We start from the raw sequence: 17,513 nt of genomic DNA on the forward strand, positions 1-17,513 counted from the left end.
CAAAATCCCAATAGCATTTTTGAAAAAATTGACAAGCTAATTATAAAATTCATATGGAAATGCAAAAGGTGAAAAATAATTAAAACAACTTTTAAAAAACTTTGTGATGTTAAGACTTCTTCACGGTACAGTAACCAAGACAGTGTGAAATTGGCATGCGAGCAGGTGAAGAGAACGATAAATAGAAACAGAGTCCAGAGATAGACACACACATACTATATAGAAATCTGATTTTTGACAAAGGGCAAGATCAACTCAGTGAAGAAAGAATAGCTTTTCAACAAATGGTGCTTGATTAATTTGACATGCTTATACCAAAACAAAACAAAAGAAAAAACTTTAATTTATTTCTATACATAAAAAACTCAAAATGGGCCCTGGCCAGTGGCTCAGTGGATAGAGCATCAGCCTGGTATATGGATGTCATAATTTGATTCCAGGTCAGGGCACATAGGAGAAGCAACCACCTGCTTTTCTCCTCTCCCCCTCCTTCTTCTCTTCCTCTTCCCCTCCCACAGCCAGTGATTCAGCTGGTTCAGGCATAGGCAGGGTAGTGAGGATAGCTTGTTGGTGTGTCAGCCTCAGGTGCTAAAAATATACCGGTTGAGATTCAGCCTGGGTCCCAGAAGGGATTTCCAGGAAGATCCCTGCTGGGGCGCATGCAGAAATCTGTCTCACTGTGTCCCCTCCTCTCACATAAAAAAAAGCAAAACACCTCAAAATAGATTATAAACCTAAATGTAAAGTCGAAAACTATAAAATGTCTAGAAGAAAGCATAAAAGAAAACCTTTTATGAACTTGGATTAGGCAAAGATTTCTTAAAAATGACATCAAAAGCATCATCTACAGAAGAAAAAAATACATAAATTAGATTTTATCCAAAAAACAAACAACAAAAACCTGCATTCTGAAAAACAAAATGAAAACATAAGCCACAGAACAACCACACACACACAAAAATTATGAATCCTATATTGGCTAAAGAACTTGTGTCTAAAATACATTTTAAAAAGTAGCATACTTAATAACAAGAAAGCAACTCAATAAAAATTGAACCAGGCTTTGCAGATGCCATCTCCCCGAGCGCCCACGCCCAGCCATGGTCTACCCTACAGTGTCCTATGACACAATCATTAGTGGCAAGCCTTTGGGCTACGCCTCCTTTGAATTGTTTGTAGACAAAATTCCAAAGACAGCAGAAAACTTCTGTCCTCTGAGCACTTGGGCTAAAAGATTTGGTTATAAAGTTTCCTGCTTTCACAAAATTATTCCAGGATTTAGGTGCTCAAGTGGTAACTTCACACACCATAATGGCACAAAAGCAGGTTGATCTATGTGGAGAAATTTGATGATGAGAATGTTATCTTGAAGCATATAGATCTTGGTATCTCATTGATGGCAAATACTGGATCCAACACAATGGTTCCCAGTTTTTCATCTGCACTGCCAAGACTCAGTGGTTGGATGGCAAGCATGTGGTCTTTGGAAAGATGAAAGAGGGCATGGTCATTGTGGAAGCCATGGAGCACTTAGGGGACAGGAACGGCAGGACCAGCAAGAAGATTACCATTGCTGTAATCAGTTTGTGTGGACAACACAAATTTGACTTGTATTTTATCTTAACCACTAGACCATTTCTTACATAGCTCAAGAAATCACACTTGTCACCCCCATCTGCTAAGAATATCCTATAATCTTTGTGCTTTTGTTGCAGTTTATTGGGTTCCATATTTTCCTTATCCCTTTTCAAGTCTGGCTGATTTCAGAGTTAACTTTATGATTATGAAATAAAAACTAAACAACAACAACAAAAATGAACCAAAGATTTGAACAGACATTTCACCAAAGAAGATACTGGATTGCGATATGCACATAAAAAGATAATCACCTTTTCTTTTTCTCATCTTAATTAGTCATTAAGGAAAAACAAAATCACAATGAGATACCACTGCACACCTATTAGAACAGCTACAATTAAAAAACTGTTATTACAAGTATTGGAAAGAATATGGAGAAACTGGAAATATTATATATAGAAATGTAAAGTGGTTCACCACTTTGAAAAACACTTTGGAAAACAGTTTGACAGTTTCCTAAAAAGTTAGACATACATTTAGTATATGGTCTCTAGCCATTCTGCTCTTAGGTACTTTTCCAAGAGAAATGAAAATATATGCATACAAAGACAAACATTAATGTTCACAGAATTCATACATTTATTATTGAAGTTGTAATACTCACATATTTGTAATTTACAAAAACTAGAAACAACGCAAATATCTATCACAGGGGAATACGTACACAAAATGTATATTGAACTATGAAATACTAATCAATGGTAAAAAGGATGAACTGTCTATATATGCAATGACAGACAAATTTCAAAATAATTATGTTCAGTGATAAAAATGCAAATATCTGTAGTGTCAGACAACATATCAGTTGTTGCCTGCAGACAGGGGAGAAGAACAGAAGGGGAGATTATAAGTAGATGAAGTACTTTTACAAGTGATGGATATATTCACAATCTCAACGGTAGTGGTAGTTTCATGGATGTATTCAGATGTCTAACCTTAAAAATTGTACATTTAAACATGTGCAGTTCATTTTATATCAATTATACTGTAATAAAACTGCTTTAGCCTGACCAGGAGGTGGCACAGTGGATGGAGCATTGGACTGGAACTCGGAGGATGCAAGTTCGAAACCCCAAGGTAACCAGCTTGAATGTGGGATCATGCTGGCTTGAGCCCAACATTGCTGGCTTGAGCAAGGGGTCACTCACTCTGCTGCAGCCCCTGGTCAGGGCACATATGAGAAAGTAATCAATGAATAACTAAGGTGACTAAGGAGCCACAATAAAGCATTGATGCTTCTCATCTTTCTCCTTCCTGTCTGTCTGTTCCTGTTTGTCCCTCTCTCTGTCTCTCTCTGTGTGTCACAAAAAAAATAAAAATAAAATAAAACTGCTTTATGAGTGGATAAACAAAATAAAATATTATTCCACACAATGAAATATTATTCAGCTATAAAATGAAAGAACATTTTTATAAATGCTAGAGCATGGATTAAACTTGAGAATATTATGCTAAGTGAAATAAGGCAGTCATAGAAAAATACTGTATGCTTTTACTTACATGAAGTATCTAGAGTAGTCAAGTTCACAGAAACAGAAAGTAGAATGGTGGTTCCCAAGGCTGAGGGGAAGGGATTATAAGGAGTTATTGTTTAATGGGTAATGAGTTTCAGTTTTAAGATGAAGTTCTGGAGCTTGGTGTCAAGATGGTACTAAGAAACAAGATATAGTAGAAACAGTGCCTTCAAAGCAACATTTGTGAAGGGAGAGGATATGCTAGGTGTGGGAAACAGAATGATCAATCACAGGGTTAAAATATGAATAGTAAAGAGTGCCTTAATTTTTATTTTTTTCAAATATTTGTATCATTGCTTTCTCAATTTCTCAGATCTCTGCTGAAATGTTACTTTGGCAGAAGGGACTCCTAATGCCACACTGCATAATTTTAACCCCCAACCCTCTTTCTCTGTTACCTTACCCACCTTGTTTTTCTTCAGAGCATTGCCAGTCCCTGATATTACAATATGTAATAGGAAGTATTTGTTTACTGTTTTGCCCACAATAAAATAATATCCATGAATGCAGAGACATTAGTATCTATGAAGGTCAGTATCAAGAAAGTTCAAACTAAATAAAATTCTTAGAATAAAATAAATATTCATTAGGCTAGCCAAATATTCCTGGGCACTGAGAAGCTATTGTAAAGTTGGTATAGAGACAAAGAGACTAGTGTCTGCTGGGTGGGATAGATGTATCTCTGCACAAACAGGTACCCAGCACCTGCTCCTTTGCTTCCCTGGGTCCCATTCCTGGAGATTTCCCCCTCCATCCTGGAGAAGCAGGGCAATTCTCCCAGTTCCAAGACTTCCAGGAAATAAAGAAATTATGTAGGTCCTTATAACAAGAATCTGATAGTGATATCCTGATCCCATATAATTTTAACAAGTTCTATGGTCACCTCTGTAAGTTTTATAAGAGGAACTTTAGGTACAAGTTCTCCTCATGCTAATTCAACTGAATTAGAACTAAAATTTAGAAATAGCATGCACTTATATCATTCTACAATCACACCTCAAAATGCTGCTAACCTACAACGAATCATAGCTCATCATGCCCAATCATCCACCAATAATACAGGCACCACAATTTTACACTTTCTTAAGAGATGACAATAAAAAGGAGGACTAATAAGAATCAACTTATTCTGGAAAATGCATCTCCCCGTGAAGGATCCGCAAAATGTAGGAGCCGGAAAAACTAATTAGTGAGATCCCGGAGGCACTAACACAAAGAAAAGAGGGTCAGTGGTTTAAACAATTTCCCCACCCTCTTCAAGGAGACAGAACTGGAAGACAATCAGATCTCCCAACTCTTATGTCAGTAGTTTTTCTCCAGCTATTAATAACATTCTAGATTTGTGATGTTTGTTCATTTTGTGTCTTTTGCAGAAGAACTCCTTTCTCAAACAAATTTCAACTCAAAACTTAGTGTTAGCAGCAAATAAGAGATGCTCTAGTAGAAGAATTGGGGGATAATTGTCTGAACAGGAAATATCAGGAATCCAGCTTTGCTTTTCTTACCCACAGCTGAAGGTTAGAAAGAATGATTAAGAAAATTGCCAAATTGTTGAAACCTGTCCTTAGTGCTCACCGCATCACTGCTTTGCCACCCTATGCTCTCTTTGGTAATCTGGCCTGTTCCTACTTCTGAAGCATTTAGTCTCTCTGCACGCTAGCTGAAAGAAGTCATTGGTACATTGACTTAAAACTATTTACACTAATTCTTATTGAATCATAGTCTAATTTACTTTATAAGGCTTTCTTTCTCTTTAATTGTGAAATATAAGCTCCTCTTGCATTGAACATTTCAAACAATTGGGAACGGTCTGGGGTGATCATTTCAATGACAGAGCTCTAGACCAGGGGTCCCCAAACTACAGCCCGCGGGCCACATGCAGCCCCCTGAGGCCATTTATCCGGCCCCACTGCACTTCCGGAAGGGGCACCTCTTTCATTGGTGGTCAGTGTTCTGAGAGTAACTGAATGAGAACGAGGTACTGCGCAAAGGATTATGTGGCTGCACAATGGAAGACGTCCAAAAGCAGGCCCATAGTTCCCATTGAAATACTGGTCAGTTTGTTGATTTAAATTTACTTGTTATTTTAAAATTGTATTTGTTCCCGTTTGTTTTTTTACTTTAAAATAAGATATGTGCAGTGTGCATAGGGATTTGTTCATAGTTTATTTTATAGTCCAGCCCTCCAATGGCCTGAGGGACAGTGAACTGGCCCCCTGTGTAAAAAGTTTGGGGACCCCTGCTCTAGACTACTCCATGAAGCAGAGTTCTCTACTGGCTTCAGTTATTTTAAGCATCCTGGGAGAGAATCAGACGATACTATATAGAGTTTTCTTTTTAGCTCTCCAAGCCTGGGTTGAAAAGCTGACTCTACAGGTTTCTTGCTATATATGTAACCTTTAAGAAGTTGCTTAATTTTTCTTATTATCAACTTTCTAATCTGCCACTTGGGCTTAAAAAATCTGCACCAGCCTTGGTCAGATACATCAGTTGGTTAGAGCATCTCAAAGTGCAGAGGTTGCCAGTTCGATCCCTAGTTAGGGCACATACAGGAACAGCTCAGTGTTCCTGTCTCTTTCTCTCTCCCTTCTTCTCCCTCTAAATTCAATAAAAAATAGAAAAAAAAAGAATTCTGCATCAGAAATGTGTTAAGAAATGTTAAAGGTGATGAAGGATATAGTACATCTTACAAAGGTTAGGGCAACAAACATTGATTCCATATTCTTCTCCCTTCTCCCTTTCTGGAAGAGGATGATCTGAATAAAATAAGCTGGGACTCTGAATGTCCTATCCCCAGTAGTTGATGGGGGAAAGGTACCACCAGCTATAGCCTTTTGAAACTGGAACCTTTTTTTACCCAAACAAAAGTTCACGTATCATTCTAGGACCCTTTCAGTCTTAGCTTCTACTCCTCCCTTGCCTTCTAGAGCACAGGGTGGTTCATTCATTCATTTATTTAAAAAAAATGCATCATTCTGGTCCTGGTTTCACACCAATAAAACAGTTCCTTTCCTCAAGAAAGCTACAGTGCAATTAGGACTCTGAACAGAAAAAAAGTTACACACTTTTACCTTATACCTATACACCAGCCTAAGGGTTTCACACATATACACGACACGGTGAGGTGGAGAGCTGTTTTTAGATCTAATACAGTGGTAAAATTATATCAGTAATTTTAAATTTGTCTGAAAAAGAGGTGTGCACATATTATACTCATATCATTAGTTTAATAAATAGTGTATAGTTTAATCTGTAAAGTGGACATCAATTCTCATCCTTTTTTTTGGTCTTTTTTTTATCACCCCCAAATCAAATAACTTTCCAGGAACTGAGTAAAGGAATCTGAAGTAGATGAATGCCAGTGACCTATGTTGTGGGATTTTAGTGTCCCGAGTTAATAGATAAGTTTACAAATTTTTCTGTCTCACTTACCTAACATCACTTGACAAAGGGATGTCTGTCACTCTTCCACAAAACACTTTCTTCCTCGTTCCATGCTCTGCTTTTTTCTTTTCATAAGAATTACTTACTAGGCTTTTCTTCCCTTCAGCTTCTCTATAGACTTGGACAATTGGAAGGCAGTGGCCGAGGACTGAAGACAGCACAAACAGGTAAGCTGAGGTATTCCTCTTCCTTCTCCATTTCCTATGTTGTCTTGGTAGTGACTATGTCTCCTCTGTGATAGCATCTCCTGTTTGACAGTCCAACTGTGGGCCAGCTAATGTAGAAATACAGCCCATCACCTCCTCATCTCTCTAGACAGATGATAGGTGTTTTCTGCTGATGTTAATTTCTTGGTTGCCTTACCTTATTTTTTTTGGCTTCCCTGAGAATCTATCACCCGTGTAACCAATTTTGATGTTAAATTTTATCAGTTTTAAATGTTTATCATGATTTCTGTGTTCCTGTTTAGATCTTGTCTAATATATTGGGTTTGTCCTTATATACATATACAACACATTTGGATGTGTTAGGAGCATGCCTTTGACCACATTAGAAATAAAAAACAACTTATATACTATATCTAACATGAACTGGCATGCAGTAGGTGTTTAATGAGCATTGTTTTGTAAATTAACTGTTTATGGTATCAGAAAAAGTAACATAAAAGGTAATTCAAAGGTGGAAAATTCATAGTAGCTATAATCATTTTCTGACTTGAAAACAATTTATGCCTTTTCATTTTTTTTGACATTATACATATCAGGAGACATGTTTGTGAAATACTGTAGTTAAAAGAAAAAAATTAACATAAAAAGTTAATTAAGAATTATTTCTAATGTAACAATGAAGGGAAAGTCTAATATTTTCATTTGTTCCCAGGACTAAGAATAGGTGTTCAGATAAAGTGAAGAAATTTAAGATTTCTAAAGGGGTAACCAAGTATGATTTGTTGACTTTATCCATAATTTTCCTCTTCAGAGAGTCTCTTTTGGAAGAAATTTACACTGCTTCCTTGTAAAACCTTTCTTTATAAAAGAGCGGAGTGCATTTTACTGCTTTCCCTTTGCAAGATTTAATTTTATTTTGTAATTAAAAATAACTAGTTTGGGAATTATCCTGCAGTGTCTCTTGGTTTTGAATTTTCATTGAGTCTTTCAGGAAGAATTAGAAACTCCTTAAAGGAACTGCTGTTGTTTGTTACCATGGGTAATTGTCTCTAAATAAACTCAGGGTAGTTAAGTAGATAGGAACAGATGGAAATAAATTGATGCAAGTTGACTATTGTGCCTCTTGGCTTCTGTTTATTTGTCACCAGCAGAGTAACTTTTTGTCTTGTCATTTTAAGTACTTGAACTTTAACAATGTAAGCTAGATTCCTCCTCAGAGCCTGCATAAAATTGAGCTTCAGGATAAAGCCTTCTGCCAACATGGCCAGTCCACAGTAGAGACCTAATCACAGTCCTCTAAACCCTATAGAAAGAAAGGTCACATATATTCATGCAGCTGGCTAATTATGGGCATATTTACCTACCCTTCAGTTGGGATTGCAGGCAGGCTCTGTTGTTTTACACATGGCGAAAATAAAGCCAATGGAGAAGAAACGATTCATCCTAATGTTTACTCATTCATTGAACAAATTTCACAATTAGTTATTGTCAACCATAGACTAGCCATTGTTCTGGACATTGGGGCCTTAATTCGCCTCTGTCCAGGGACTAACAGAGTCAAGATCTCTTAGGAACTTCAAGCTTTAGGTTGGAACCATGAAGAACTGCACACTAGGAATAATGTTAAATCAGAATTAGATCAGCTTTTGCTATAATTAATGCCCAACGTTTATTCCCTAAAAATAGATTAAGGAAGTCTTAGCTTTCTATTGTCTCAAACAGACTGCCGGAAAAACACAGATCCTCTCTGGAGGAAGATATTATAATTCTAAGTTACAAATTATTTCTACAATCTTTCACATTCAGTCAAAAAAAATCATACATATAAAGAATCAAAGCAATATGAAAGGGAAGAAAAAAGCAGACAATAGCAACAAATCTACAAGAACTTGAGAGACAAATATAGTTACTGGGAAGCAGTTTGATCCTTTCTGCTCTTGCTTTCAAGTAGGGCTGCTTCATGGGCTTGCGACCTGGTCAGTCACATGTGTGCCAATGCTTAGAGAGACTGAGTTTGGCTTAGCATTCTAACCTGGTGTAAAGCCAGCAGCCACGGCCACTATCACAGCAGCCTGGCCCATGCAGGTTCACATTGGATTCGGACAGTTGGTAAAGAAACAATGGAGCCAAAAACTGATGGGCCATTGTTGGGCGGATAAAATGTATTATGTTCACTTTGTTAAAGATGCCGTCGCCCAGGTGATATTAATGTGTGTTGGGGGCAGACAGGATCATTGTAGCCTGGGGCTTGGTTTTGGGATTAAGCCTCTCCCACCCGTCTTGATGTGGGGTGGTACAATCCAATCATGCCTCAGAGAAGTGACTGTATTAGGGACTTCCCTATTTTGTATATTGGATTAAAGGGTGTGAAGCTACAGTATAAAGTGGGGGCAAAACGGGAATTTGCCTCTTGGTTCCTGAGATTATCATTAGAAGAGAGAGCAGAGGAGAGCAGAGAAAGGCCACGTGGAGGAGGCCAGGAGAAGCAGCCAAGATGGCGGAGTGCAGAGTGAGATGCCAGTTTGTACAGAGTTTGTATCTGGGATAAGGAAGGAGATGGGGAACTGAGGAGAATAAGGCTGGTGAGCTAGAAACCTTTGATTCTAGGAAACTCGGATAAGTCAGTGGCTTTGTGAGCACTGAATGTGAGTGGGTTTTGGAGCCCAGTGTGTATTTTTACTTGCCCGCTGGGTGCAAGCTAGAATTAAAGACTATGGCCCATCAGATTTTGGCTCCGCTGTTTCTTTACCGACTGTCCGAATCCAGTGCGAACCTGCATGGGCTGGGCTGCTCTGATGGTGGCCCTGGCCTTGGCTTCTGGCTTTACAGCCATCATCTTAAATCCTAGCTTGCACCTGGCGGGCAAGTAAAAACACACACTGGGCTCCAAAACCCACTCACATTCAGTGCTCACAAAGCTACTAACTTATCTGAGTTTCCTAGAATCAAAGGTTTCTAGCTCACCAGATTTATTCACCTATGTTCCCCATCTCCTTCCTTCTCTCTGCACACACTTTGCACAAACTGGCCTCTCACTCAACACTCTGCCATCTTGGCTGCTTCTCCTGGTCTCCTCCACATGGCCTCTCTCTGCTCTCTAATGCTAATCTCAAGTACTGAGAGCAAGCTCCCATTCTTCCCCCATTTTATAGAGCAGAAATCAAAACCTTTAATCCAATATACAAAATAGGAAAGTCTCTAATACAAAGTCACCTTCTGAGGCATGATAGGATTGTACCACCCCACATCAAAAAGGGTGGGAAAGGCTTAATCCCAAAACCAAGCCCCAGGCTACAAGGATTCTGCCTACCCACAGCCCACCCCTAACACACATTAATATCACCAAGGTGATGACCTCCACGTGGGCAGTGCCATCTTTAACAAAGTGAGCATAATATATTTTATCTGCCCAACACCTGGCCATTTGAAAGTCTTACTAGTTTTGCAAAAGTAACCTGGAGTTTTCATTTTGCATTATGTCCTGCTAATTATGTATGTTGTTCTGCATTAAATGGGACCAGAACAACATATCTCACCCAATACTCTGTGAATAATCAGATTTTCCAATCAAACTGGAGCTATTAGGCAGTATTCCCAGCCCTGTGGGAGTGACAGGTATTATTTCCTCTAATAGCCTCTGGTAGTTCCCTCTCCTGCTTTAAGTAGTTTCCTTACATTCCTGTGCTGATCAGTACTCTCCTGTGTGCTCAAGGGGGATTTTTAGGATTCCTGGAATTCTTTCTCTATTAGGCTGTCACCTCTCCTGCAAGGCCTTTGCAAACTCAGGAAATCTACCTAGGATCTCTTTCCTGCACAAAGGCCTGCAAACTCCTCCAGAACAATATCTGGGGTAATTATTTGACATCTCATGTATTTCTCATCTCACAGGGATCATTGTTCTTCTTTGCCTAATGTTCAATGTCTTGAAAACAGTTATATATCCTGACTAGTTTTGTCACTGTTTTTACTTCATTCAAGTAGAATGGCTTATCCTACTCCAATACTCCATCTGGTAAGAAGGTAGTCATCCAACAGCATTTTTTAAATAGCCCCCAAATCTAAATAACCCCAATGTTCATCGGCAGTAAATGAATAAAGAACCTGTGGTGTTTTGATAAGGTGAAGTCTTATTACAAAAATTAAAAAAAAAAATGCCCTGGCCGGTTAGCTCAGTGGTAGAGTGTCAGCCTGGCGTGCAGGAGTCCCAGATTTGATTCCTGCCAGGGCACACAGGAGAAGCACCCATCTGCTTCTCCACCCCTCCCCCTCTCCTTCCTCTCTGTCTCTCTCTTCCCCTCCCACAGCCAAGGCTCCATTGGAGCGAAGTTTGCCCGGGCGCTGAGGATGGCTCTGTGGCCTCTGCCTCAGGAGCTAGAATGGCTCTGGTTGCAACAGAGCAACACCCCGGATGGGCAGAGCATCGCCCCCTGATGGGCATGCCAGGTGGATCCTGGTCTGGCGCATGCGGGAGTCTGTCTGACTGCTTCCCCGTTTCCAACTTCAGAAAAAAAAAAAATTAAAACAAATAATGAAATATAATTGTACTCAGTATCAAGGATGAATCTCAAAAATAATGTAAAATAAATAAAACACAAAATATTACATGACTTATACTTTCCAAAACAGGGAACACTAACGACTGCATTAGAAGCCAGGGTAGCGATTACCTTGAAAAAGAAGGGAGGGAAGGCTGTGATCTGGAAGAGACACAAAGGAGCTTTCCTTTTGCCCCTGGCAGTGCTCTTTCTCTTGATGTGGTGGCCGTTGTGCAAGTGATCTATTTCTGACAACTACTGAGCTGTGTGCATTTATATTTGGTGCACTTTTCTGTGTTAATGACCAAGTATAACCCAGATAATATAAAAAATAATAACAAAGAGTAATATGGAATAGATACATCAAACAACAATAATACATATTATTTTCACAAAAACTCAGAATTCCAACAAGCACATTTGGAAAAGATTCATGTCGAGAGGGGTGAAACAAGTTTTCCAGGAATATTCTAAAATTCTTGAGATACAAGCTGTAAGATGGCAATTGAAGCAATGTGGTTTTTGATATTAATATACATTTTTATTAAATACAGTATGTGTTGAGAAATCTGTTAAAAGAAGCCACATTTCACCAAATTGTTTCCTTGTTTATGGAAATTTTATGTGTATTTATTTGCAATCATTTCCATTAAAATATTTAGTAAATGACTAATATCTTATGTCAGGGTTATTGATTGGTGGCTTGACATTCCCTTTGAAGTTTGCAGGTACTTCTAAGAATACAGTTTTGTAGCCAATTTAACTCAAATGCCCAGGTTTATCCACATCTGCAGTGTACGTGGCAGGGCTGGTGGCTAATGGAAAACATGGGTTCTGGTTTTGTTTTGTTATCAAATCATATGTGAAAATATCACCACCAGTTTTCATTTCCAGATATGTGTTTGTACTGACTTGATAGTGAATCTACAAAGTGAAATAGATAGGAAAAACAAGAGCAGTTCTAAGTTCTCACTCATCAGGTGTTTTAATATTATCAATTGGCCTGCATTGTCTAAAATAATATCATATAAGAACAAGTCTCTCTTTTAATTACCATTACCTTTGGGGTAAAGAAGATCAGGACAAGTTCACACTAGCAAATTAATGACAATTCTAACCAATGTTATTTTGAATTCAGTAAGATGAGATATTTGGCTTTCTCTTATTGTGAAGGCTTTCAAAATAAATAATGTACAATATACATTGTTTTCCCACTACAGACAGCAAAGCAGTTTGGGTGTTAGAAAAGAGAGAAAGTATTTAAAGGTAGAAGCTCTGAATTGGACTCTTCATCTCACCACTTAATAAGCTGTGTTACCTTAATCAAGTCATCAAATTAACTTAATTTATTTATCTTCTCCATCTATGAAATGATGATATTGATAATTACCTCACTAAGTTCTATGGACATAAAATGAGATGAAGAAAAGATATTCTGTGGGCAAAAACGTATAAATACCATCTGTCGAACAAGCTCCTTATTTTCCAAACGTGTAAACTGAGACTGAGAGAAGTTAAATGACCTGCCCAAGGTCACAAATGATTGAAACTCTTGCATTCTCTGTTCTTTTTAATTGAGCAAACTGAATGTGAATCCTTCACATTCTTATGTTGTAACTGTCCTGGTGCTGTGAGGACTTCAACCACTAAGCTCAGTCAGTAAGGTGTTTTGAGTGGTGTGAATTGAGGAGTCTTTCTGTCCAGAAAGTGAGAGACACTGCAGCACAGTTTGAATTTTCATTAAATAACACGGTTGTAACAATGTTACTGAACAAATTATTTTTTTCATTCTCAGTCTTCACAGTCTTTAAATCATAATTAACTTAATATGAACATTTTTTTTCAACTAGATTCTATCACATAATTTACTGCTCTATTTGGCTGATGTGCTTCTCAACAATAATAGATAAACAACATTTAAAAACCATAGATGATAAAAGTTTTTCAGCTTCTATATCCCCATTGGGGCTTGAATCACCTAAAGCTCAGCTCCAGCTTTTCAACCTGTTTAGTCTTCCCTTATTCATAATAAATTTCCCTCAAATATTCTTCCCCCAGCATGCTTCCCTCCTTTCACATGTGGAAAATATTTTAGGTAATGAAGTAAGGCCATTGTGTGTAATGAGAAAGAGACCGAGACCAGTGTTGATTAAAAATATATATGAAAGCTCTGTACAATTTAGAAAGTGCTGTATAAATTTAAGCAGCTATTGAAATAAGAAACAATTCTATTGATTTGGAGTGTAAAAGATTTTGTTGAACATGGAATTCTAGGCAATGGAAAGCTAAAAAAAAAGTGACATAAGAGAGACTTTAACTTAATAGCAGTCATAATCTCTTTATGAAGATAATTTGTATATCCCCAAGATAACAATATGAGGCATTTTATGACTAAAGATACAATTGTTTAGAATAGAAACTTAAAGAATTGGGGAGTGGGGGGAGGTGGTGGGAGGAAGGATGTAAAGAGAGACAAATAAAAGGTGACAGAAAGTGATTTGACTTTGGGTGATGGGTATACAACATAATCAACAGTTCAAACGCTATAGAGATGTTTACCTGAAACCTATGTGCTCTTATTGATCAATGCCACCCTGTTAACTTTAGGTTTCTAAATAAAATTTTGAAAAAAAGAACTTAAAGAATTATGAGCTGGAGGAAATGGTTCTTGAACTGTGTTTTGAATAATAAGAATTGTCACTAGTGAATGAAGATGGGCAAAAGGGACAAACTTCTAAGCATAAGATACATCCTGGGGATATGACGTACAGCATGGCAATTCAGTTAACGAGACAGTATTGCATATTTGAAAGTGGGTAAGGGAGCAGATCTTAAAAGTCCTCATCACAAGAATAAAAAAATGTAAGAAAAAGATGTAACTATGAATGGTGATAGATATTAACTTATTGTCATAATCATTTTGCAATATATATATACACATCAAATAATTATATTATACATTTTACACTAAAATATATTATCTATAATATATAAATATAAAAAATATGTTAAAAATATCTTAATTTAAAAAATGAGATCTCACTACATACCTAACCAAATGTCTAAAATCCAAACACACTGACAACATCTAATGCTGGCAAAAATGTGGAGCAACAGAAACTCTCATTCTATGCGGTGAGAATGCCAAATAGTATAGTGACTTTGGAATACAGTTTGGTAGTTTCTTACAAAGCTAAACATAATCTTCCATACGGTTCATCAATCATACTGCTTGTTATTTATTCAAATTAATTTAAAATTTATGTCCACACATACACCTGTAAATTAACATTTACAGCAGCAGAAAAAGGTGGGGTGGGAGGAAAGGGAAGGAGGGAACAGAAGAAAGGAAAGAAGGAGAGAAGAAAGGGAGAAGGAGAAGAAAGAAGAGGGAGAGAAGAGGAGGAGGAGAAGAGGGATTTCCATAGTGGAAGGTAGAAAAGAGATACCATGAGCAAAACTGAGGAGACCAAAGCAAATCCCGCAGCTTGCAGAGGCTGTGTCAGGGCAGCTGTGTAGGAGATATGGAACATTTGCTGAAGTTTTCTGACTGGACAGTCAGGCAATTTCTAGATAGTGATAAAAACACTGAAAGTTGTACTACAACCTAATAGTCATATAGTGACTTAAGCTCCGTGTACACTCTGCCTCAGAATTGCATTTTCATATCATGTTATAAGCAAAATGACTTCTTTCTGTTATGAGTCTAAGGCAAAGTTAAAATGGACTGAAGATAGTGATAGAGATGTTCTTTTAACATCAAGTGTTAGAAAGTAGAAAAATGGAACATATGACTGATCTTCTTGTTCCCACATGCATAGGGTATTAACACATGCTCTCTTTAGGTATAGAAAATGCATACTGATGAAGTTTGGTACATTGGGTCTGTCTTTATCCCTTAACACACTAAAAGCATAAGCCATATGAATAGTTTAGAACATGTCTTATAATTGGCAAAGGAAGGCTGTTTCCTGGTGTCTACCCAAAAGAGTCAGCAATATTCCCAATTGTTTGTGATAGTAAATCATAAGGGGAGGGTAATTCTTCCAGGCATTCTTGAGTGCTTTCAGAGTTTATTATGTAGTAATTTAGAAACAGGATTCCCACAAATCCAAACTGAATTTGCCTCAAAACATCAAAACTATTTTTGGGCAGCCAAAATTCAGTTTTTAATATTTTCCATTAATTCTAAAGCATATGTTATACATTTATAGAAAAAAAAGTAAAATTTTCTGTGTCTCTAAACAAAATACTCAATGGAAAATACTGTCTATGGTACAGAAATAGAAAATATTTTAGAATGAGAAAATACAGCACAAAATTAAATATATGTACAGTTATTGACAGCCTCAAAAACATTTGAAATTTCAAAACAAGTGAAAGCCTTCATTATCATTAACATCATCATCATTGTTATTTCCAATGAGCTATTTGTAATTTAATAAGCAGCTCTCAGTGATGGTGTTTTGATTTGAAGCATTTCTTAAAATACTTTTTTAAATAGTCATCCAAAAGAAGCATTATAAGATCATTTAGGTAATCATGTTATCATATATATCCATTCATTGAGGAAAAGATACAAAGGAAAAGAACATATTCCATGACCACTGCTATTCACACTTTTCTGAAAGCAATCACTGGCTCCCATGCAAGAGCTGAGGATGTGGAGAGGACTCATAGGCTGGAGGTAAGACCCTGATTCACATGCTGCGATGGGTATTAGGGGACTTTTAAAATACTTTTTACTAGAACACTTCAGAGAAATAAAACCAGATAAGAGTGGTAGCTAAAAGCCAATTTTACCTAATACTTTTTTGTTGTTGTTTTTCAGGGGTTTTTCTAGCAAGAGAGAGAGAGAGAGAAAGAAAGGGACAAACAGGGACAGACAGACAGGAAGGGAGAGAGAGGAGATACATCAACTCTTCATTGTGGCATCTCAGTTGTTCATTGATTGCTTTCTCAGATGTGCCTTGACCAGGGGCCTCCAGCTGAACCAGTGGCCCCTTGCTCAAGCCAGCGACTTTGGGCTCAATCCAGCCAGCATGGAATCACGTCTATGATCCCATGCTCAAGCCTGTGACCCCACACTCAAGCCAGTGACACTGCATTCAAGCCTCTGACCTTGCGCTCAAGCCTGACTTAACCAGGTGAGAACTTTACAAGAGGGTCCAAGGTCCTCCCTAGAAGGAAAATTCAAAATGAAAGAAAGTCTCCTACTGGCTTTAAAGAAACAAACTGCCATGCTTTGAATGGGGACACGTGTCAAGGAATTGTTGAAAGCCTCCAGTATCTAAAAATACCTTCTGCCTGACAGCCAACTAGAAAGCAGGGACCTTAGTCCTACAACCACAGGAAGTAAACTCTACTAGCAACTAGTGAGTTTGGAAGAGGATTTGCGCTCCAGAGTAGCATGCAACTACAGCTAACACCTTGATTTCAGAATTGTGAGACCCTGAGCAGAGAACACAGCTATGCTGGGTCAACTTCTGACCCACAGAAACTTTGAGATAATAAATGGGTGTTTTAACCTGCTGAGTTTGTGGTAATTTGTTATTTAGGATTAAAAAAAATTAATACCATAGATTTGTATTAAATAACTATTTATTTTTGCTCCCTCTCTAGCTACCTATCATCCCCCATCTTATCACTCTAGAATTAAATCTTATTTTCTTTAGCAAATTTTCTTTCTAAACTACAATCACATGGTTCTCTTAGAGGTTGTTAATTACAATACTGTCCTTTCCTGACTGCAGAAAAAGGCCTGTGACTATCCATATAAGACTAAAACTTGAGAAAAGCAGAGAGGAACGATGCCAAGAAAGAGAGGTCTCTGGCAGCAATCAAGTCCCGAGTTCCAATCCTAAAAGCTCTCTCTGTCCCCACCTTATTCTGTTCCCAGTACTTGAGGTACCATACATTAGTTTGGTTGGATCTTGGTCACCAAAAAAGTACTGAATTGGGTTTTTTATATCCAAGAATACTCACTTTCTCACCCCAACATTTCTAATATGACATTCACCGTTTTTTTTTTCTCTTGCTACAGAATCTTAACCTAGAAAAGGTAAATCTTTGCTTTTTTTTTTCTGTAACAAAAGCTATAGCATAATCTTTTTTCTTTTTAGCTATGAGTAAAGTAGAAAAAAAACAGTCAATTCTTAAATGAGAGACAAAGTTGAGACATAGCTATATGTCCACTAAGTCCTTCTTTCTTTTCT

General features: G+C 37.6%; 1 pseudogene; it reads left to right on the top strand.

Annotated features, from left to right (window-relative positions):
• Positions 1–1,100: 1,100 nt before the first annotated feature.
• On the top strand, positions 1,101–11,550 carry LOC136379515 (peptidyl-prolyl cis-trans isomerase A pseudogene; annotated as a pseudogene).
• Positions 11,551–17,513: the final 5,963 nt, after the last annotated feature.

This window comes from Saccopteryx leptura, chromosome 8, assembly GCF_036850995.1.
Source record: "Saccopteryx leptura isolate mSacLep1 chromosome 8, mSacLep1_pri_phased_curated, whole genome shotgun sequence".
NCBI classification, from domain to species: Eukaryota; Metazoa; Chordata; class Mammalia; order Chiroptera; family Emballonuridae; genus Saccopteryx; species Saccopteryx leptura.